Source organism: Diabrotica undecimpunctata, chromosome 7 (genome assembly GCF_040954645.1).
Source record: "Diabrotica undecimpunctata isolate CICGRU chromosome 7, icDiaUnde3, whole genome shotgun sequence".
NCBI lineage: Eukaryota > Metazoa > Arthropoda > Insecta > Coleoptera > Chrysomelidae > Diabrotica > Diabrotica undecimpunctata.
Window position 1 is genome coordinate 94,147,058 of NC_092809.1, and position 21,920 is coordinate 94,168,977.

The window sequence follows — 21,920 nt, forward strand, 5'->3', positions numbered from 1 at the left end:
ATGGAAAAAAAACTAATGTCAAGGATGAGAGAATTGGGCTTACCTGGAAAACGTAATTAACAGATACTTTACTGACAGGTCCATAAAGGAAAGAGATAACACGACTAGGTTGTTGCGGGGCGTTCCACAGGATTCGTTTCACGTTAGGTTTCACCCTATGGAATGTCCTATACGACACGGTGCTAAGGCTACAGATGCCATGGGGATGCACTCTTGTAGCTTATGGCTATAATCTCGCACTGGTTGCGAAGACGAGTCACAAAACAAACATTTCTAATGCGGCTAACAAAGCCCTTCTGATATATATATATATATATATATATATATATATATATATATATATATATATATATATATATATATATATATATATATATAAATATATATATATATATACTTCCAAAACTGATATATATATATATATATATATATATATATATATATATTATGAATTATAATTTATTGACTTTTCATGACAATGGGTCTTTAAATTATAAATAAAAAAAAAAAAATGTAAACGAACATTTTGTGCTAATTCACCTCTGCAACATTTCGTGTTTTAACCCGGTAAATATTTAATGAATCGTTAAACCCCATGTCTTTCCTTTTTATTGTGCACTAATTATTGGTTGCCCCTCAGACGTCTAGTCTGCACGTTTTAGATGTACGTACTCGGGTTCAAGTGGTTGCCACTTGTTTATGAATGCTCTTTTTATGCCTTTAAGGGCTTCTGCCTTCAAACTACAACGTTGGTTTTTACTTGTTGAGGGTAGGTAAAGAATATGGACGCAGGAGATAAGATACTTGATCAAGTGCCTAAGTGCTACGGTAACGTTTTGTGTAAGTAATTTTATTTAGTACTTTTTTAAGTTTCTGAGCCTGTTCTCACGGTTCTGCTTACAACCACTGTTCTTTAGCTACCACTGATAATTAAACCTAGAATACTAACCTTAACTTACACTCCCATAAAGACTAACCATTCGTAATAATAATTTTTTTTCAATTCCAAAAAAGTAAAACAAAAAATTAAGATGATATTTTAATTAATTTTTTAAATGAACAAAGGAATATTTATATGCCTAAAATATGCAAAAAAAATTTATTTATCTACGTCATAGGTAACTCAATAACGAGCACAGTGTTCTGTGCAAAATGCTCGTTTGCAGTGATTGCAATTAAGTGACGTTATTCTCCTTTTTTTTGGAGGGAAAGATGTAGCATGTAGTACGTTTGTTAGAAGGTTGATTGAGGTTAGCAACTTCCAAAGGAATTTGAATTAAATCGAGCGTTGCAAAGTCGGCATCGCAAAACGCTTTTCACGCCATAATCTTAAGAGTTGTTAATGTAGATTTAACATAAAAGCCTTTCTTGTGATTGGTTCCTGATTATTTCTTGATAAATTATGATTATATATAATCCAAGAGTTTATACACGCTATGTTGATCATACCATAGAATATACAAAGCGGCTATCTTCGAGTTTGTCGGCAGCAACTTCGGTGGCCACAAATTTGGTCGAAAGTGTCCACACCACCCTTTGTTTGGTTATAGTGCAATATTATTTCTGGTTTTTTAGAAGTTGGACAAACAACTGAACCTTTGTGCATTGTCGATAAAACTAGAACGATTTTGTTTTTTTTTTTTATTTATACGACACTAACGTCCTCTCTCGGTCAAAGCAAAATCTTGAATTTCCGATTTCCCTGTTTTTAATATTAATCATTTCAGGGTGTAGCTCTCGTTTATTTTGCCGCAAAGTACCAATAATTGTAAGGTTGTAAGGAGACTTCAAAAGAGTGTCCGTAAGGTTCACTGAACTGAACCAATTGTCAATTGAGACCTTTCAATAACTTCCGAAAATAGTTTCAGTCAACTTTTTAACATAGTATTCTCCTAGAGATTCTCCATTTGTGTGCGTATGTTTGCCGAGTTAAGGGTCTGCGTTCAACATGTACTTGGTACCTACGTCGCAAGTCATCACAATTTTAATTTCTTACTTGGCCGGCTTATTCAGGATATACATCCTAAAAGTGCACCGGCCCCTAAAAGCTAATAACTGCTCGTCAATAGTTACATAGCTACCTGATCGATAGGACTCTTTACAATTAAAAATAAATTCCTCCCATATTTCCTGGATAGGGGCAAACCTATCTATACTTTTTCGTTTAGTAATTGTGGTTTTATCATTGAACCTAAGATTAGGCAAAAGAAAATCAAATCTTTCGCAGCTCATTGTTGCTCTATAAACGGAGCCAGACATTTTGGAATCAAACATTTCTGTACTATGAAGATGGTTATCTTTTTGTGTTCCAAAAAATATAAGTAGTCCAACAAGAGCATTTAATTCATCCCTTGTTACAAGAGAATTAGTATGTTTAAGAACTTTAAATTTTTTAGAATTTAGGCTGATATAAATTTTGGTGTGCAACAGAATTTTTTCGAACATAGAATCGTTCATTAAACACTGAAATACATCTAATGGTGTATTAGCAACTTTTGACTGTCTAGATGGTCCTTGAACAATACGAAAAATATTCTTTTTTGTAGTACGTTTCCGAAGATTAGATACAGTACACCAGCTATGACCATTTTTGCCATTGAGACTAGTAGTCAAATTGGAAATATGCGGTTCAGATTCGTCCACAATGTTTTCGGTTTCTCGCTTTTCAACTTGTTGAAAACACACTTCTTCAGTACCTTTGCTGAAATGAAAGGTCTTGTTGAATGTCGGTTTCCACAGAAGAAATCTCATATTGAACTCTACATGAAGTACTAGGCATAGAAACAGAAGTAGAGTGGCTATTAGGCTTTCTTTTTTTCGTTTTAGGACTACTACACTCAAAATCGCTGTTTTCATCACCAGAAAATTCTGGCTCGTACTCCGATTCAGACGGACTGAAACAATTTTGCACTCTGTCCTCAGTTTCTGAATTACTAGAAGTTTCGTCATTTGATTGTATGCTACTATCATCTAATTCACCCATCAATATTTTTTCAGACTCCAATTCCAATTCGGTTAAGCGTCTTTTATCATCAAATTCTCTAGGCATTTTTAATTAAATTGTCTGTGATTGAGAAAAGAAAATAATAATACCAAGATAAAAAATTTACGTTAACACTAACCTTTCGTAAAAACTACGAAGCAACTGCGATCTTGCGGTTAACGAATGCACAAAGAAAGGCAACTACACTAAATGTACTCGACAAACTGATTACCCAAGCTACTCCAATACCTCTACGCTTCTACAATTCATGCAAGGTTGCCACATCTTAAAAAAATATTCAGCGTTCGTACATTTTACGAATGGTTAGTATAGTATAAACATATCACATATACGGTGTATATAAAAAATTTTTATGATGATACCCAATCTCCAATAGGGAAAGGATTCACAAGATGAAGAACTCACTTTAAAAAATTGTAAGCATCAATAAAAAATGTAAAATTGCCAATTTTTAAATAGAAATTGTGAAAAAATACAAAATTATTGAAAAAATTAAAATCCATATTTAAAGTTTAAACACTCGGTATCTCGAAAAATATAAATATTTGTATAATCCATGTTGGGCCGAATCATCATATTTTGAGGTTTAGAGTTTACAACTCAGAGTTTGGATATTCTTAATGAATCACCCTGTATAAATATATAGTAAACAATAAGTATACTGACTTGATAGAAACATATATGTATAAGTAAAACATGACATTAAATGGGAGAGGTTAAAATCGGTAAGATCTCCAAGCCGAACAACTCAATGTTGTCTTCATTATTTTCCTCTGAATTTCTTCTGCTTATTTCCTACTTCAAGTGGTTAGTGTACAAAGGTGCCATCTATTTCGATAACCATAAAAAAGACGATTTAATAATATTGTTTTTTGTTCTTTGCACTATACAAAATGTGCAAAATTTTACATCTTTCAGCAAAAGCTTGCTATCGCTTTGATGAATTGAGACATTCTGAGGTTATATGAAAGTTGAATATCCAAGTTAACATGAATAATTGAATATTAAGAAAGTATTATGGCAAATAATATATGGATTTTGGGAGATGAAACAATTTCAAAGACCAGTTTATTACCAAAATATATAAAAAATTTATCGATCCAAGTTTTGGAAACGCTACTGCTACGGCAGCTAATTAAATATATTTACCTTACTACTAGTTAGTTACCTTACTAACTTTAATAATAATTTAACAATTTTCCGAATATAATAGGTTTTTCATGAGAATGTTTCCGGAAGTTTTAGAAAGCTGTTCGCGTTGGAAAACTCTCCGTCCGCCTAATATTCAGCCAATTCCAACTTCAATATTCCTCATAATTCCATCCTTATGATACCTATTCAAGGAAAACTTTTTAATAAGGATGAAAATAAGAAAAACTGTCAAATGTTAAAAACTTCGTAATTGATTTCCAGGGCACCATTCTTGAGAAGTTTCAAGCTCGACGCCAACAATATCGTACCGAGCGGAAAGTATGTTATTACTTCCTATTTTTAGTTGTATATTTTAAGATATGCGACTTTTTAAAAGCTTTGCATTTATTTTTAAGTACAGCATAAATTTTGTAACAACTTCAATTTGAAAAAAGAATAAGCAACAATGTAAACATACGTAAATAAGAAGAAGTAAACATCATTTCGTAAACTTACACTCAGGTGTCGATGTCGTTCAAATAGCAATACTGCATGATTTCTACTGTAAAGTATATTTCATTCAGTATATTGTTATAAGAAAACCTGATAGAAGTTGGGCGCAGATTGGCAATGAAAAAGCTAATTTATTTGCAGAATATATAGAAAATATATTTACCCAAATTTAGGTCAAAACATCTAGATGTATCCTGCCAACTATCACCTCCGATAAAAGCATTCTCCCCATTCGAGGTTCGCAGAATAATAATGAGTACCAATTCTCACAAAGCCCCACAATACGTTTTAATCAATGAGGGGATCCTAAAACATCTACCCAGGAAAGCAGTTCTCATCGGTACTATTATCTATAATCGAATGCTACAGTTAAGCCATTTTCCAATCCAGTGGAATTATCCTCATATTATAATGATTGGAAAACCAGTTAAATTGCCTATAGAACCTTCTTTCTATCGTCCGATAAGCTTGTTACTTCTGCTAAATAGAATAACCGAAACTGTACCACTTGAGATCATAATATCCGAACATCAGTTTGGTTTTCGTCAAAAATATTCAACAATCCAACAGTGTCATAGAATAGGAAATTAAATCAAGAAGAGTTTTGAAGAGATGTGTGTCTCAGTATTTTTCGATATTCTGCAGGCTTTTGATAAACTTTGGTACAACAGTTCGCTATGTTAATTAAAATCTTTACTGTCTAGCGATATGTACCTTATCCTAAAGTCCTATATTAACGAACGTTTGTTCCAAGTAAAAATTAATAAAGATTTCTTAATCTATCACTCAATCCAATCCGGAGTTCCTCAAGGAAGTGTCCCCGTCCCTTTCTGTAATTAATCTTCACTGCTGACATACCTATTACAGATGACGTCACAGTGGCGACTTTTGTTGATGAGACAGCTGTTTTAATTTCAAATAAAGACCCAGATATAGCATCCGAAAAGTTGCAAAATTACTTGTATAAATTAGAGAATTGGTTGATAAAATGTAAAATAAATCACATTTACACTAAGAAGACGCACTTGTCCACAAGTTAGTCTAAGCAATAGTATAGACGTTGTGAAATATTTTGGGTTGCATTTGGAACGAAAGCTGACCTGGAAGCAACACATTGACGCCAAAAAATATAAAATATAACAATTTAAAAATATAAAATTAAATCAAATGAATTGGTTACTTGGCAGAAAGTCACAACTGTCATTAGAGAACAAAATACTGCTTTACAAAGTCATACTAAAACCAATATTGACTTACATCGTAGAACTCTGGGGCTGTAGCGAGCCTTCAAACACAAAAATTTTGCAGACTTTCCAATCAAAAACACTTCGTATGATAACTAACGCCTCTTGGTATGTGAGCAATGCAATCATCCACAATAACCTAGGAACATCAACAGTAAAAGATGTTATCAGATCACTTCACGCCAACAAAGACAAAATTCTTAATTCAACGCACTACGGCCAAATTATCAGTGAATTATATCAACCACCAATGGAGGAACGAAGACTGGTTACATAGACCTGGTTACATAGGTAAAAATCAAGTCAATATTGTCATCACATTTACTAATTACTCAATGTACTGTTTATGAGTAGATTGTAAATATGCACTTAAAAATAAAAACAATCAGTATATTTTAAGATTATGGATGACAGCATTGACTGAAATGGTTCACCTTTAGCAAAAATCCACATTCGTCTAAATAAACAAATGAGGCGTGTTCGTTTTAAAAATTATTATAGTTTCTTAAAAACTCGATTATTTTGTGAACAACACTAGCTCTTTTACACAAAACTTTGCTATGGTTTTCCGTTTTGAACCTAAATCCGATCTATTTGAAAACTCTCCAAAGACTTACCCTGGAAATTTCGAATATAGTTCTGTCTTAATTTTTCGCTAACATCGCCTCTGTGGCTCAGTTAGCGTCAAAACTGTATAAAATTCTTCGTAGGTTAAAATTTGAGCTCCGGTTATACAAGCAATATGATCCTTTACAGAATGAATTCCGTGTTCATAAATACCGCTGAAATGTTGAGCAGCAGGAGGAGCAAATGAAAAGTTAATATTTTCTTTATCGAGAGCACTCTACTTAAAAATCTACACAAAACTACTTAATTGTCGATAAGCGGTATGAAAGTTAGTACCATTATCACAACATATAAGATACTTGCCCTCTTCGAGCGATAAAACGTTGTAAAGCGGCCAAAAAGGCTTTCGCGGTTAAATGACTAGCTAATTTGAGATGTAAATCTTTTGTGGTGCAACATACAAATAGACACAAATATGTCTTTTGAGTTTTAACTCCCCTGTAGCGAGACATAGTTATCGAAAACGGTCCACCATAATCTAACCCACAAATCGAAAAACTTTAATGACACCGAGACGAAATTTAGGCAAATTGGCCATAGGTGGTTGTAAGGTACTGGAAGATTGTTTTCAACATCTAATACATATGGACAATGCTGAATTAACGGCTTGGTTAGAACACAGTATCCAAAAGCTTTTACTAACCCAAAACTGAGTACTTTTAGAGATAGACGACCATCTATTCTTAGACACATTACTATCATCTAAAAATACTTACGAAATGGTTTCGGAAACGAGTTTGATTGAAAATGTTCTTCAAAATACTTTTCCTGTGTGAATCTGACAAGAATAATCAACGAGCCTTCAAATTCTACCGAAACCAAAGGTCCTGACTGTTCCCTGACTTTATAAAGAGAGCAAACCGCAACATAAAAGTCAAAAATCTTTGGATCGAGGTAAAAGACGATTTATTTTTTAGCAACCAAGACAAAAAATCTTCCTTATGAATGAAAATAAACACTACAGTTTTCTGTACCTCTTCCAAAGAGGAGTTTTCCTGTAATGAGGGAGAAACCTCAGGAAAAATTAATGAGATATTATGAAAAACGAATGACCTGTTAACCAGTCCAATTTTTATATAAAAGACGCCAGTAGCATACCTCAAAAAGGGGAAATTTCGAGATTCAATGTAATACCAAGAATAATTTTGACTATGGGTCTGGAAATACGAAATGTGATTTGCTCCGAAAGTTTTGAACCTAGAAGGTGAACTTTTAATCTAGTGCAATACGATTTGAGAATCTAACCTAGCATACACATTTTGAAAGATTATATGCTTCCACGACTGTAATACAAACGACATAAGTCTTACCGAATGAACAGCAGCTAACAATTCCAACCGAGGTACAGTAATCTGTTTTAGCTTAATTTAACTTAAATTATGTTACGAGTGTCAATACTACGAATATAAACGACACAAGCATATACCTTTTCATTGGCATCTGCAAATTCATGAAGCTCTAAAATGGGGTATGAGGAAATATTCGAAAAACGAGGATTAAAGAACGATCACATCACAGAACGTTTTCAGAATGACTATTACATCATCAGTGTTTATCCTAAAATAAGTATTACTCTTTTAATTAAAGCAAACGCGAAAGTTAAATTTTGACTAGGGTTATAACAAAAATGTGGTTTTAAACTTACTAGATTTACATATTCAAAGCCGCTAAATATCTAGATAAAAACCCTTTAAATTAAGTTAAATTTATTTGAAATTGCATTGTTGCTGATAATATTCTAGTATGTATAAGATTTGGACGGAAGTTACTTCATCGCAACGTAGGACTTTATTCTAAAGTAAATTCCGATTATTACTTAAACATCCTAGAATATTACCTAATTTAACCATATTTAAAGGCCACAAGGAAACTAAATTCCTGTAGCTGGCTATATACCATGTATCACAGAAAATATATTTAAAAATCCATTATAAAAGGCATATAATTAAAACACCCTATCGGGCTACATCACAGAACGTTTTTGAAATTAATATTCCATCATCAGTACCATCTGGATGTACATGTTGAAAGCCACTAAATACATGGGTAAAAACCCTTTAAATGTTATTAAATTAACTTTGAATTATGAACTTCATTTAACTTTATAAACTATGATGTTTAAATTACAACAGAAATGGATAACATGGCAACGTATAACTTCACTGGAGGTTGCTAGTCCTGAGACGAAGTGTCTAAGAGGACTTGTTAATAGCAACTCAATTGATGATAGTTGTTCAAGTCCATATTACTATAGTAAAGTTTAGAAGCCGGATCACAAAAGTTATTGCATATTCCTAAACAGTGTTGTGTTTTCAAATTTATGCACTTCTTACATAACCTGATTAAATATCTATTGAACAAATTAAAGTTTTTGAAATTTTTGTGATCGAAATCTCAGGAACTAAATAATTTCGGTGAAAACGAACGTCATATTTGGAATCAGCACCCATGACCCTGTATAAAAGAAATTCCAAGAAAACCTATCACTACATGTTAAACTGCATTTCACTCAATATATTCTTATATATACGCAGCCAGTATAACATTTTTATTATTTGTAATCTTTCATGTTTTCAAGGCGAGTTGTTTATTCATACTCAAAAATTCCATCGAAGACAACGTCTAGGGCTGTACCTGCATAAAAATATTCTGAGTTTACATAAACTTTGAGCCAATCAGTTTCGAGTTTAGCATTGCCGTGTTCACAAACGAGTCTAAGTTGTTTTGGAGCATCACAGATGAGTATGGCAATTCAGAAGTGCACGGAACACGAAAATGCGACAAATTACTAAAATCCTTGTTTTATGCATCCCAAGACATAGGCGAGACAAATAAAAGAGAGTTTAATCAGAAGGGAGGGTTTAATAAATCAGAATTCAACAGTATTTTAGCATAAGCAAAAACGCTGTTGTTAATTTTAGTTTACATATTATTGTAATACTGGACCAGAAGTGTCCCAACATTTTTTGAAAGTGTGCAAGTAGATGTTTATAAAAAGTTAGTCGTACCAACAGAAACTTCCATAGAAGGAATTCGTACGAAGTAACACAAGTAACACGTAAGTATGTACAAATTTGGGATTTATTATTAATATTAATATATATAGTGTTTCTTAGTTACAGACAAATCACCCTTATTTGTAAACATAGATAAACCAGCCTATTATTAGTTTAATTAATTTCTGGAAAAACTTCATATGTATATTTAATGTGTATAATTTCATATGTATAATTTCATATGTAAAATTCATATATAAGACTGATCTAGAATTAAACATGGTATAAGTATCTGGTAATTAAAATCACTAAAAACATAAAAAATATAATATGGGTACTCATATCTGGTACTGACTGTTAATTTATTATTAAATTTAAAAAGGGTTGATATTGACATTAATGTGCTTCTTATTTAAAAAAATTAAATCACTAATTTTATAGTTGATTCGGTATAATAAATTTATAAAAAGGTATATCAAATGGGTTTATAATATGTGAACAACAATAGAGAAGTAAGTTTTAAAAAAACATTACTTACCTACTTGTTTTCAAAATAGGAGCTGCATTAATGACATACCACATGAAAGCTATTACTTAACTACAAAAATATACGAATACTGAAGTACGATATGAAGTCATACTAGGATAAAGGCACTGCTTACAATCTTGTATAATTGGTCAGTTGACTTAAATTTCAAAATTTAAACTAGTATCTATCGTAACCCAAAAAACGGATTTTGTTTTTTTTAATCGTACACTAACATTTTTGTTTTAAAAACACCAATTTACAAATTTAAGTTGGTCTGAAAAATCCTCTCATGATAGGACAAACAAAACATTGTGTATATTTAATTGAATTTGTTTTCTTAAAGTAAAAATCAATTCCTTATTACAAACACTTAATTTATGATTTTCGAAAATATTGAAAATTGAATTTAAAGTTGTACTCTTTTATTTGAGTATAATCTAGATAGGCTACACAATACAAAGTTTTTTTCCTTCAATTAAATACAATTGAAGCTGCATTGGAGTTTATTTTTCTGTAAGTTCTCCACTTTTAATACCATGTTTGTCTCTCTTTTCACTAATATTAGGTACATTTAATTTCAATTATGAATCTTCATAGATTCTGTCCAAAGAATCCTCAGTTATGAGATAGTTGGTATTCGAAGTCAGATCATACATATATTATTTTTATTTTTTTTACTATTTTTTAAGTTGTTTCTGTAATGAAATATGTGAAATTTTAATACATAATATGCCTTCATTTCTTTTACATCCACTAGCTTTACATTCTCTTGCTGCAGTTATCCAACAGATCAAACCAACGAGAATTTTTGTATTGTTCCTTCGGTTCTGCTTTTACTTTTTTATTATACACACTGTTTGTATTTTCTTCAAAAATGCATCAACACATTTCTCTTTAAAATTAAGTTAAGTTGATACATATAGACACTTGTTGTACTTCACTCTGAATAAGTTGTTTGAATTTTCTGACATACAGGACTGCCATTGGACACATCTTTTACGGTCAGAGATATTTAGTTTGGTTTCTTTGTTTACTGTTAAATATTTCAGCAATGAACCCAGATAAAGAAATGCTGTTAGGTGCTTGAAATCACCCTCTAAAGCTAAACAACCATGAAAACAAACTGAATCATTTAACAACTTGTGGATGCATAATTTTAAATAAACTCTTTTATTCCGGATATATTTTACAATACTCCATATACTGTAACACTTAAGCTACATAAAATTTATGGTTCATCTCCATAGGAAGCTCATGAAGATCTCAAATTAAATTTACCACTTAGCACTTATAATTTAAAAACTAACCTCAAAATTAGTATCAATTTATAAAACGTAAGTCAAATAGTTATTGTTTATAAAACAAAAATTATAATAATAAATAATTTTTAACTTTAAACTTGTTTGTACTTACACGTAGGTTTTATAACATGAAAACCTAACATAACTGAAAGAATTGTTAGAAAATTATATTTGCTTTGTTTGTTATAGTAGCATGACTTGCTTTGCTAAATCCTCTTCGCATAGTGAAGAAGACTTATTTTGTAAGACAATAAAACGACAGTTTATGTTGATTCCATCCTATGAAAACGTCAACAACAATTAAGTATGCCCTAAGACCTTTTCTGATTGACTGGTGACTGCCTAATTTTGTGGAATTTATTTCCTCACAATATTTTTATTTTATACAATAAATAATTTTATTCTTTGTTATCAATACATTACATGGTGTAAATAAATAAATATTGATTATAGGTAATTCGTAAAGTTCTATTTTATTTACGTTTGTTTACAATAATTTGGCTAATGTGCTTGATTATATAGTAATTTTCAGATACTTCCAGTCTGTCAAAAAGTATAATCGCAAAAAAATAATTACTAAATTTACTAGACAGTTCGGACTGGGAATAGCGAACCGACTATATACATCTTGTGGTGGATGTGATTAATGTGGCTTTTAAACCTTACATTTCTCGATTAAATCTTGAATATTGTAGCAAGTATAAATTCCTTATAACCATCGAATATTTAATGTATAAAATTTATTTGGTACGACCCTGGGTTATGTATAAAATTTCTTTAAAGGTTTTCTTTATATTCGACCATCGAAGAAAGAATTCAACTGCCTAATAAATATATGGTCATATTCTACGTTTTAGTTCTGCAATTTTCAAAGCTAAAAATGATTCAAGGTCGAATTCCCCTGAGGAGCGTCGTTAAAAAGAATTCCGATTGGCTAGTCCCTTTGACTTGTAGAGGGGTGAGAGAAAACGGAGGAAGCCGGTACACAGAGACTGAGCAAGGTCAAATTCAAGACGCGGCGTAGGTAGCCTGAAGGAACCGGCAAATTTGTTTGTAAAAATGTGAATTATACTCAAATGTATTGTGTCAGTTTTTGTCTGAATAATCAGTGTTTTGGTTCGTGCTGTGTTTCATCTGAGGGGTTTGTAAAACGGCGTTCCAAACAATCTTATAGATGTCCACATGGTTCCAAGCAAAAGCATGAGTGTTATAAAAGCCAAGTTTTGAAGATTGCGTCAAGATAATCCAGTGCCCAGCTTTCATCCTCATTTTGTTTGTCCCTGGTTGTCATTCCAGACCATAAACGCATTTGTTTGTTTTGCAGTGAGCTTTGAGTCCAGTTCCAACCCCAGAACTTTTAAAGGAGATATAATATACAGTGAAAATCAGGTACTTTTTGTGTTAATTTTTTTTAAAGTAAAAATAGACATTTTCCATCAATAATTGCTTTGATAACAAGTTAGGAAATTGTAATAAGTAAAATTATAAATATTAGGGAGTGGCTAACTGTCATATTAATTATTCTTATAAAGTTTTAAAATTAAATATTGACATATGACAGTTAGCATTATTTTCTTACAATTTGGTACATGCCTAACCATAAACTTAGAATTGGTTTTGTTTTGTATTTAAGAAGGTTAACCTTTATGCATAGTTCCATTTAAAAAGATATTTTTCATTTGTAATAATTTATTTCCGATACAAAATGTCGCCCATTAATTATTCTATTATATGTCTATATAAGTTCTTATGGTGTCCAACTCTCCAAACAAACCAAGAGTAGCCGTTCGCAAACATTTCGGTTTGTTTTGCTTACCCTATCCCCAGCCAGTAATTTCTGTCACCAATTCTCAACCCCCTATAAGTGATCCCAATGTGGTAGGCAATATAACCGTCACAATATTGGGGTAAATGTTTGTTACAGTTTTTAAAATTAGATTTTTTAAATGAATATTACTAAATTTTAAACGACATTGTAGTTTAATAACATTCATAATTAAAAATATTTCTTCACAAACGTACGTTATACCGAAATAATATCGCACAGCAAAATTCTGAAGATATGTAAGATTACCTACGGAAACGTACATATGTTCAAAATTTAATTTAATTTGAAAAGCCTGTACTTATACAAGTGCGTTATGTTTATTTTTTAACAAAATATTACTGAATCTAGATCCTTGTTATGACTGTACCCCTGTTACTAATAAACAGTTGTTATTGTTTTCTTTATATTTATTGTTGAACCAAACTGTTCCTCAGTATCAATAACTGTATGGTTAGTATAAAGAATGTTATTTATAGTTTCATCATTTATATTGATTCCTTTTGTACAGTTTTCAAGTGCTTGTGTAAATAACTCTTCTAAGTATATATTAAATAGTAATGGTGAAAGTACATAGTCTTGTGCTTATGTTGCGCATCCATGTTATTTCCATCTAATGTTACCAGAGCCTGTTGGTTCCAATAGAGATTTCTCACTGAGCTAATATCATTTTCGTCGAGTCCTTTTCGCTTTATAAATTCTATGAGATGGTTATGCTTAACTTTGTCGAAAGTTTTCTTACAGTCTATGAAAGCGACATAAAGATCTTTTTGAACAAGTGTTGCGAAATTATACAGAGTTGCGAATCCATTACGAAAACCATCGATTACACAGGTAAACGTACGTGTGTATAAGCAAATGTATAATGTCGTATATAACTGTACATGACCAGGTGGGATTGGTAGCGGGAGCTCCCAAGAGAACAAGAGCGCAAGTGGATTTTTCGGCGGCGGAAGGATCAAAGTAATGTAGGAAGACGGGTAGATTCTCTTTGAAGCGAGTGCATCCCAAAAATATGGATGGGACGGGTCTTAGCGAAAAAAAATCCTTAATACTTAGGCAATGGTGATGTTTTTGTCCCCTTTGATTTGTAATTCCGGTGTCTAGTCGGCGCTAGATAGAGTGGCTTGGTATGAATTAGAAATACTTGCTATTTAATATTTATTGGAAAAAGTTGTGAAACTGCAAAAGTCATAAGTAGAGAGAAAAACTGTTTTTTTTTCCTTATAATATGTAAATTTTTATAATTTAAAGATTTTTTGTTAATTCGAAATCTTCTCTTATTGTGACCAATTGTTAAACATTTATGATATGCAATTCTCGTGCTTTTGTTAATTACTATTGTAGTATCAAACACTCTAGAATCACAGCCCATCTTAGGATACATTTATAATACAAAAAGGGCATTTTATGGAGGCATGCTCAATAAGAAAAAAGCCATTTATGTTTCACCGCAAACGAAACATAAGAAGAAATAATACAACGATGCTGTATATGCCAAAAACTAACATATTACAATTTTTATATTATAAGTTAATGTAAGTAATTTTAGAAGAGAAATGTACTGTGATGGACCTTTGTTAAATTAGTACTATTTGTGTCATTACAAACAAAAAATAAACTAAGCTTCCTACAATTTAGATTAAATATTAAAGTCTAATTAATTCGTTCTAAACATTATTTTCTAAAAGTTTCTTAAGAAAACTATAACGATCTTTATTCAGTTAATACTTGGCGTACCTATTACTTCTCCTACATGCCCTTCACTGATTCAACAGTGAACTTTGCTGTTGTGGCAAACTTTTGTTATGCCATTTATTCAACGAAGGTATAAGACGGAGCTGAAGGAAGTTTACACGAAAAAGTTGTCATGTTCTTGATGAGAAAACAATATTGTATTTGAATAACAAATCAGTTGGTGTCTGCGAAGGGTGATATTGCAAAATACCAGAAAAGTGCACGTGTAGGAAACAATGTGACACGTGAGGAAATTTGTTTTGGAAATGCGAAAACAAGTACCTAGACTATGAATATGGTAAATAACTTTAAGGTAACAATAGACGTGATGTATTAACATAAGTAGGTATGTTATCTGTTTTTAGAGAAAGCAACGTGATATTTTTCAATCAGATCGGTTATTAGGTCTGTTAACCTTGTGACACGGAAGATATATTTTTTAAACTTCGAGGTATTTACAGCGTTTACTTTTTTATATTATTATTACGTACAGTAAAAAATAAGGAAAATATACAACAGAAAATCGTTCAACGGTCATCAATTAATCAGTTGTGTGCGTTCTTTGCGTTTGTATCAGAAAAATAATTCAGCATGGCGGAAACTGTTCAACACAATACCTCTAATATTATAGCATTTGTGTAATTCGAACTACAGATTAAACACGAAAACAAAAAGAAAAGTTTATCGAAAGGAAATCATAAAGCAAGCTAAAATACATGGATTTGGTAAGTTTTTCAATAACAACAAGTTGTTTTCTCAATGCTTATGGCTTCTTAATTGTAGGTGTAAACGTTACCGATGCTTCTATGTAATAACACAGGAACAACGTTCTGACTTACTGACTATGTTTAATAATATAAAGACCAAAGATAAGCAGGATTCATATTTATCAAGCTTCATTAGCGTTACTCCTGTCCAGAGACGACGCAGTCGTATTCCACAAGCTGCTTTACCTAACCACAGTAGATACTACTAAGAATAGTGGAAATGAAGATACAAACAAAGCTCGACATCAACAAGGTCAACCACAAGTAGCTTCTTTTATATATAAAATTCGACTACCGGGAAAAGATGTAAGTATTTGGGGCAAAGTTCTTCGTAGTTTTTTGAGTGTTGCTAAAATGGAGATCCGTCGAATTATAGCTTAGCGATGAGTGGATGTTCTCCAAAAATGTCCGGCTCAAGCATACAAATAGGCCTAAGAAAACACACCCTGCTGTTATAGAAAAAATAATAGCTTACATTTCTTCATTCAAAGGACGTCAAAGTCATTATAGACGGAGACTGGACAAAAAGAAAATTTATCTACCACCAAAGTTAAATGTAAAAAAATATGTACAGAGCCTTTAAAGAACGTCATCCGCTGTCCAATGTTTCTTACTTTTTTTATTAAAACATATTTCAAACTCGATTTAACATATCCTTTTCTTACCTCAGATGTGACACTTGTACATTATGTGATGAAACTGAAACCCAACTCAAACTACCGAATATCGATGAATCCACAAAAAAGGAACTGCTTTAAGTGAGAAACTTTCATCACGCTAAAGCAAAGGAATTTTATGATATAAAACGAAAAATTAAACATAAATGTCAGCATAGTAATAATGTATCTGCAATAGCCTTTGACTTTATGCAAAATCTTCCTCTACCCAATTTGACTACAAAGTTTTCTACAGCAGACAATTTTGGTAATATGTATTTGGTGAACACGACATCCGAGGCAATTATGTTCATATGTATACCAATCACGAAGGAATGGCTAAACGTAAAATAGGTGAAATATTGTTTTTCTCTGATGGTTGCCCGGGTCACAACAGAAACTACATATTTATCCGTTTTTCATATATCCTGGTTTCATATGTACTGAAATTAGCATCAAAGATAACACTCGTATACCCAAGCTTGCGCAAAAAAGTAGTTGTTGATGTTCCAGAAGAATGGGATGATTTTATTCGGCAGTCAAGGTCTAAACCTTCTCCATTTTAAGAGGTTAATGCTGGGAAAGAAACTGACTAGTTTCTTATGGACGAAAGTTTAAAGGATTTATTTTTAAAGAATCCAACACCAAAAATTTCATTTAAACCAGCAAGAATGTACCGAATATCTGAGAAGTATCCTGGACAAGTTTTAATACATCAAAGTTATCACGGCCCATGGACGTTCCACACCATTAATGGGAAAACAACACCAAAACAAATAACTCTGATACCAAATAAAGCGAAAAGTAAAATAAGTCAACCAAAGTTTCGCGCTCTAACTAAATATATTAACAATCCTCTTAATAAAGAATTTTACCTTCATCTAGATCCAGAATCTAAGGAAACCAAGGACCATACTCCAGTCGTAGAGTGTTTCTACGAGGATATTATATGTTCATTTTCCAATATGTTTTGCTAAGTTTCTACCGATTTTTGTTTAAAATATCAATACAAATATGAAATCATCATAATGATCATTTGGCTCTACAACTCTATGTGAGTCTTGGTCGCGTTTACTATTTTCCTCCATTGTTGTCGGTCCCGAGCAGCTATAACCTATTGCTGTATTCCCATTTTGCGTATATCACTGCCTACTGCGTCCTTCCATCTCTTTCTTGGGCGACCAACTGACCTTCTGCCATCGGGCCTTTCCCAGAATGTGGCGGTCAGGAGTCTTTCGTCACTCGATGTTAGTACCAGTAACTTTGTCGTTTCCCGCTGGTTCAGAGTCCATGTCTCGCTTTCATACATTATTGTGGGACGAATTATTCTCTTGTACACTCTTATTTTTGCGAGTATTGAGAGTATTTTTGATTTAAGTACGGTCATTAATAAGAAATATGCCCTGTTTCCTGCAATGATCCTGGCTGCCAGTTCCTTTTCATATTTATTTTCAGATGTTATGATTGCTCCCAGGTACTTCAATTCTTTGACGACTTCAAAGTTGTATTCATTGATTGTTACGTTTTGTCTAACCCTTGGACTTGGGTTCTTCGTAACCACCATGTACTTGGTCTTGTCCTCGTTGACCTTCAGACCTACTTCCTTGGCTGCGTTTTCGAATAGGGTGAAAACTTCTATTGTATCTCTGGTGGATTGTGCAATTATGTTCACGTCATCCGCAAACGCCGGTAGTATTTTTGATCCTTGTGCGGCAAATCCGTTTGTCAGTTGTGGTTGAGCTTTTCTTACCGCATGTTCCAGTGCAAAATTAAATAGCAGGGGGCGGGAAGATTTCCTTGTCTAAGCCCGGTGTCAATGAGGAATTCCTCCGACGTGGTGCTGCCAATTCTGATCCGTGCGGAAGCGTTCTCTGTACTCACCTGTGCTAATCGTACCAGCTTTCCAGGTACTTCCATTTCTACCATGGTCTCCCACAATACTTCTCGCTAACAGAATCGTAAGCTTGTTTTAAAGTCCACGAAGATTTGGTGTACATCGCGGTTGAATTATCAGTTTTTTTCCAACACCTGGCGTAGGACGAATATCTGGTCTATCGTCGACCTTCCCGATCTGAATCCGCTTTGGTAGTCGCCTATTATTTCTTGTGCGTATGGAGTTCGCCTTCTAGACAGTATTATGGATATAATTTTGTACGTTGTATTGATTAACGATATTATCTCCTACTACCTCTACCTCTACTACCTCCGACTACCTCTATATATCCGACATATTTGTTTGTCTCCCTTCTTGTGGATAGGTACTATATGGCTGTCATGCCAGTGTTTCGGTATTTCTTCTCTTTCCCAGACTTCTCTTATAAGATGATATATCTCAAGGTGTAACTTTTCTGCCCCTGGTTTTTTAGTAGTTCCGCCTGTATGCCGTCTGGGCCTGGAGCTTTATGGTTTTTTAGGGACGAAATTGCGGACTTTACTTCAGCTAGCGTGGGCCCTAGTATTTCAGGTTCGGCTAACTGGTACTGTCTTTGTTGACCTGTCGTTGTGGGTTTTTAAAAATATGAAATAAAATTGTACAATTATTTTGTTACCCACATTCCTTCCAATGAATATCTTTCATTCTAGGTTTTGTTTTATTCGTATTATTAATTTGCTCCATTTTTCATATTTGTTATGTTTCATTAAAAACGTCTATTTACGTAAAATGTATTACCAAATATTCTACTATTTTAAATACTACCCGTAACTTAGTAGCAGAATGTCACAATACAGTGATGTGTTTTTTTTTAAACAGCAAATTCCTGCCACTTAATATTGTTATTTATATTCTATTCGTGTTGTTGTTTAAGTGATTTATGTTTTTACTGCGAAGATAATTAGTTAGACAGAAAAAAGTGTGTTTATTCAATTTGTCATCTTGTAGCGAACTGAGAAATCTTCGCGAAAAAGAATTATGGCTTCATTAAGTCGCACTTTATTTTTCACAAAAGACGTGAAAACAAAAGAATGGATGCTTTCCTTTTTAAATTACAGCTGACAATTAAAATTAATTGGATTCTTGTTTACTAATGGGAGTTGTGGATTGTTTTTTATACAGTTTGTTTACTGTTTACGCTTTGTTTTAAAACAGTAATACAAGAAGCATACATGATAAGTGAAAAAATATTGTATTTCCTTCCTTCTAATTTTTGGATAGAATAGTACAGTCAAAATCTTTCCAAAAGTAGACTAAACTGATTGTATTGAACAGAAATTTGGATTTTTGTAAAAAATTGTCGTATTCGGAAAGTGTTTAAAAATAAAATTTCGATATCCACCAACCAAAAGTTTAATTTGAACGAAAAATCGGCGTACAAAGCCCTATTTTGAACGTTTTATCCTGTATATCTCGAAAAGTATAATACCCATAACCAAAATGAAAGGAAGTAAAATTGTTGGAATTAAATTTCTTCTTAAAATTGTATCTGTGAGATTGGTAAATAAATCTAGTACATAGAAATGAAAATTCGCAAAAAAATTTAAAAATGACATTTTGAAAATATTGAAACTTTTTGAAAATTTGGTAAAAAAAAATTTGGTCATCGGCAAAACAATGTCTTACGCAAAAATGTGATACCCTCTTTTCTTTTTGCATAAGTTCACTGCCCAGTTCGGTTCGGAAAATTCAAATATTTTTTAAACTTCCCTATGGGGAATAGCTATTTGTAGAACAAGGGAGCAAAGTGCTCCTTTTTCTCCCGAGAATGAAGTTAACTGTATTTTCATAATTGCATCCTAAATATGTTTAATTTGTCGTTGGGCAATTATTTATATTAATTTTAAATGTGCAATTTCGAGTGGTCATTTGAACACCACTAAAAGTGAGAGTTGGAGCCAACGTAGTTTTCGTGATATTTAGAATTGTGATTGAAAACTTTTATTATAACCTTGGTATCCCCCGAAAGTACTCGTATTTAGCTGATTCCAATCTACTTCTTTAATTTCAGTGACTCCCACAATTTGGTCAGAAATTTTTAGCTTTTTGCAAGAGATTACTTCTACATACTCTTCTTCGATATTCGTAGACTTCCAACCTCCGTGTTACATTAAAACAAGAATAACTGCTCCAGAATTTGCAAGTAAACTTGCCGAGGCTCTTCTGAAACTATGCCCGGTATAATTTATGGCATTAGGCAATTTTAAAAATTCTACAATTTTTGTAGGAATTTTAGCGATAGAATCCAACTTGTTGTTTGATACATTTTCCTGCTCTATAGCAGACAAATAAACGTGACTGGTCTATTTTAGGACGTAAAAATATATATTATCTATAAATGTCAATATAATTATTGCCATTCCCCGGTGAAGAATTGATTACAAACATTCTTCGCATATTTGTTTTAGTATTTGGTATATTTACTATTAAAATTGAACCTTTATTTTCAATATATGTAGTGACCATAGTGTAGGAGAACCTACAAAACAAAGAAAAAATAGTTAAAAAATATTTGGCGGCGCTGGGATTCAAACTTGCACTTACAACTTACAACGCAATATTTAACAGTGAGCGGCGCATCAACTCGTTGAGCTACCACGACTCATATGTCAACTTTGCTGAAATATAAATATAGCCTATTTCTAATACAATATTTACCTATATTTTTTTAATAAAATTATTTAATTCTTGAGAAAATCTTACCTTCATTAATAAATAATATTATCATCGGGGGCTTCTAGTAAAAATTTATTTACTTCCTCTCTGGAGGTTTTTGCCTTTATTAGCTTTATGTCCCTAATTTTGCCGTTTCAAGAAAGCAATTCATTTTAGGTATTTAATATTCACATTTTCTTTTATTTCATGCATGGTACGTAGGCTTTTAATGTATTTGCTAATATTACAAAATACCCCAAAGTAGCCGCATTTTCTGATTAAGTACAAATATACTTTTCTTCGGCACATTGCTTAATAATATATATACTGCTTCTCGTACTGTTCTTTTAGTTTTTGTGGTAATAAAGATTGTACTGTTTCTTGTTCCAAAATATGTGGTGGTGTATTATTGATATCTTTAAATTCGCTTAAATCACTAATTTTTAAATATTATTTTATATTCTGTAGATATATATTATGTGTACATACTTTAAAACTACTAATCTGCCAATCGACCGCAGCATGCTATAAAATTTGAGATCATAAATTCGAAAGTGGATGAATCTATGAATTGAACTTTTAATGTGTAAAAGATTACAATGTTTTAGCAAAAGCTCCTATCACTTTGTTGAATTAAATGATCAAATATAATCTTTTACACAATTTGTGTAACCCAGAGGACAGAAAATGATATTATTAAATCGTTTTCGTTCATAGCCACCAAAGTAGGTGGTACCTCTGTACGCTAACCACTGCAGTGGTCAAGTTTTAGGAGACATTCGTTGAACTTTCCGAGTTTGAATTTGTATCAGACCGAGTGCCTGGTGAAGCAGAAATGCTAAAATGAGTCATAACACTCTACTGATGCCGATGCGAGTACGGGAAGTTTAACAAATTTGTCCTCCTAGGCCATATATTTGGCCGTTTAATTCAACAAAGCAATAGCAGCTTTTGCTAAAAGAATCTTTTAATTATATATATTTATATATATATATATATATA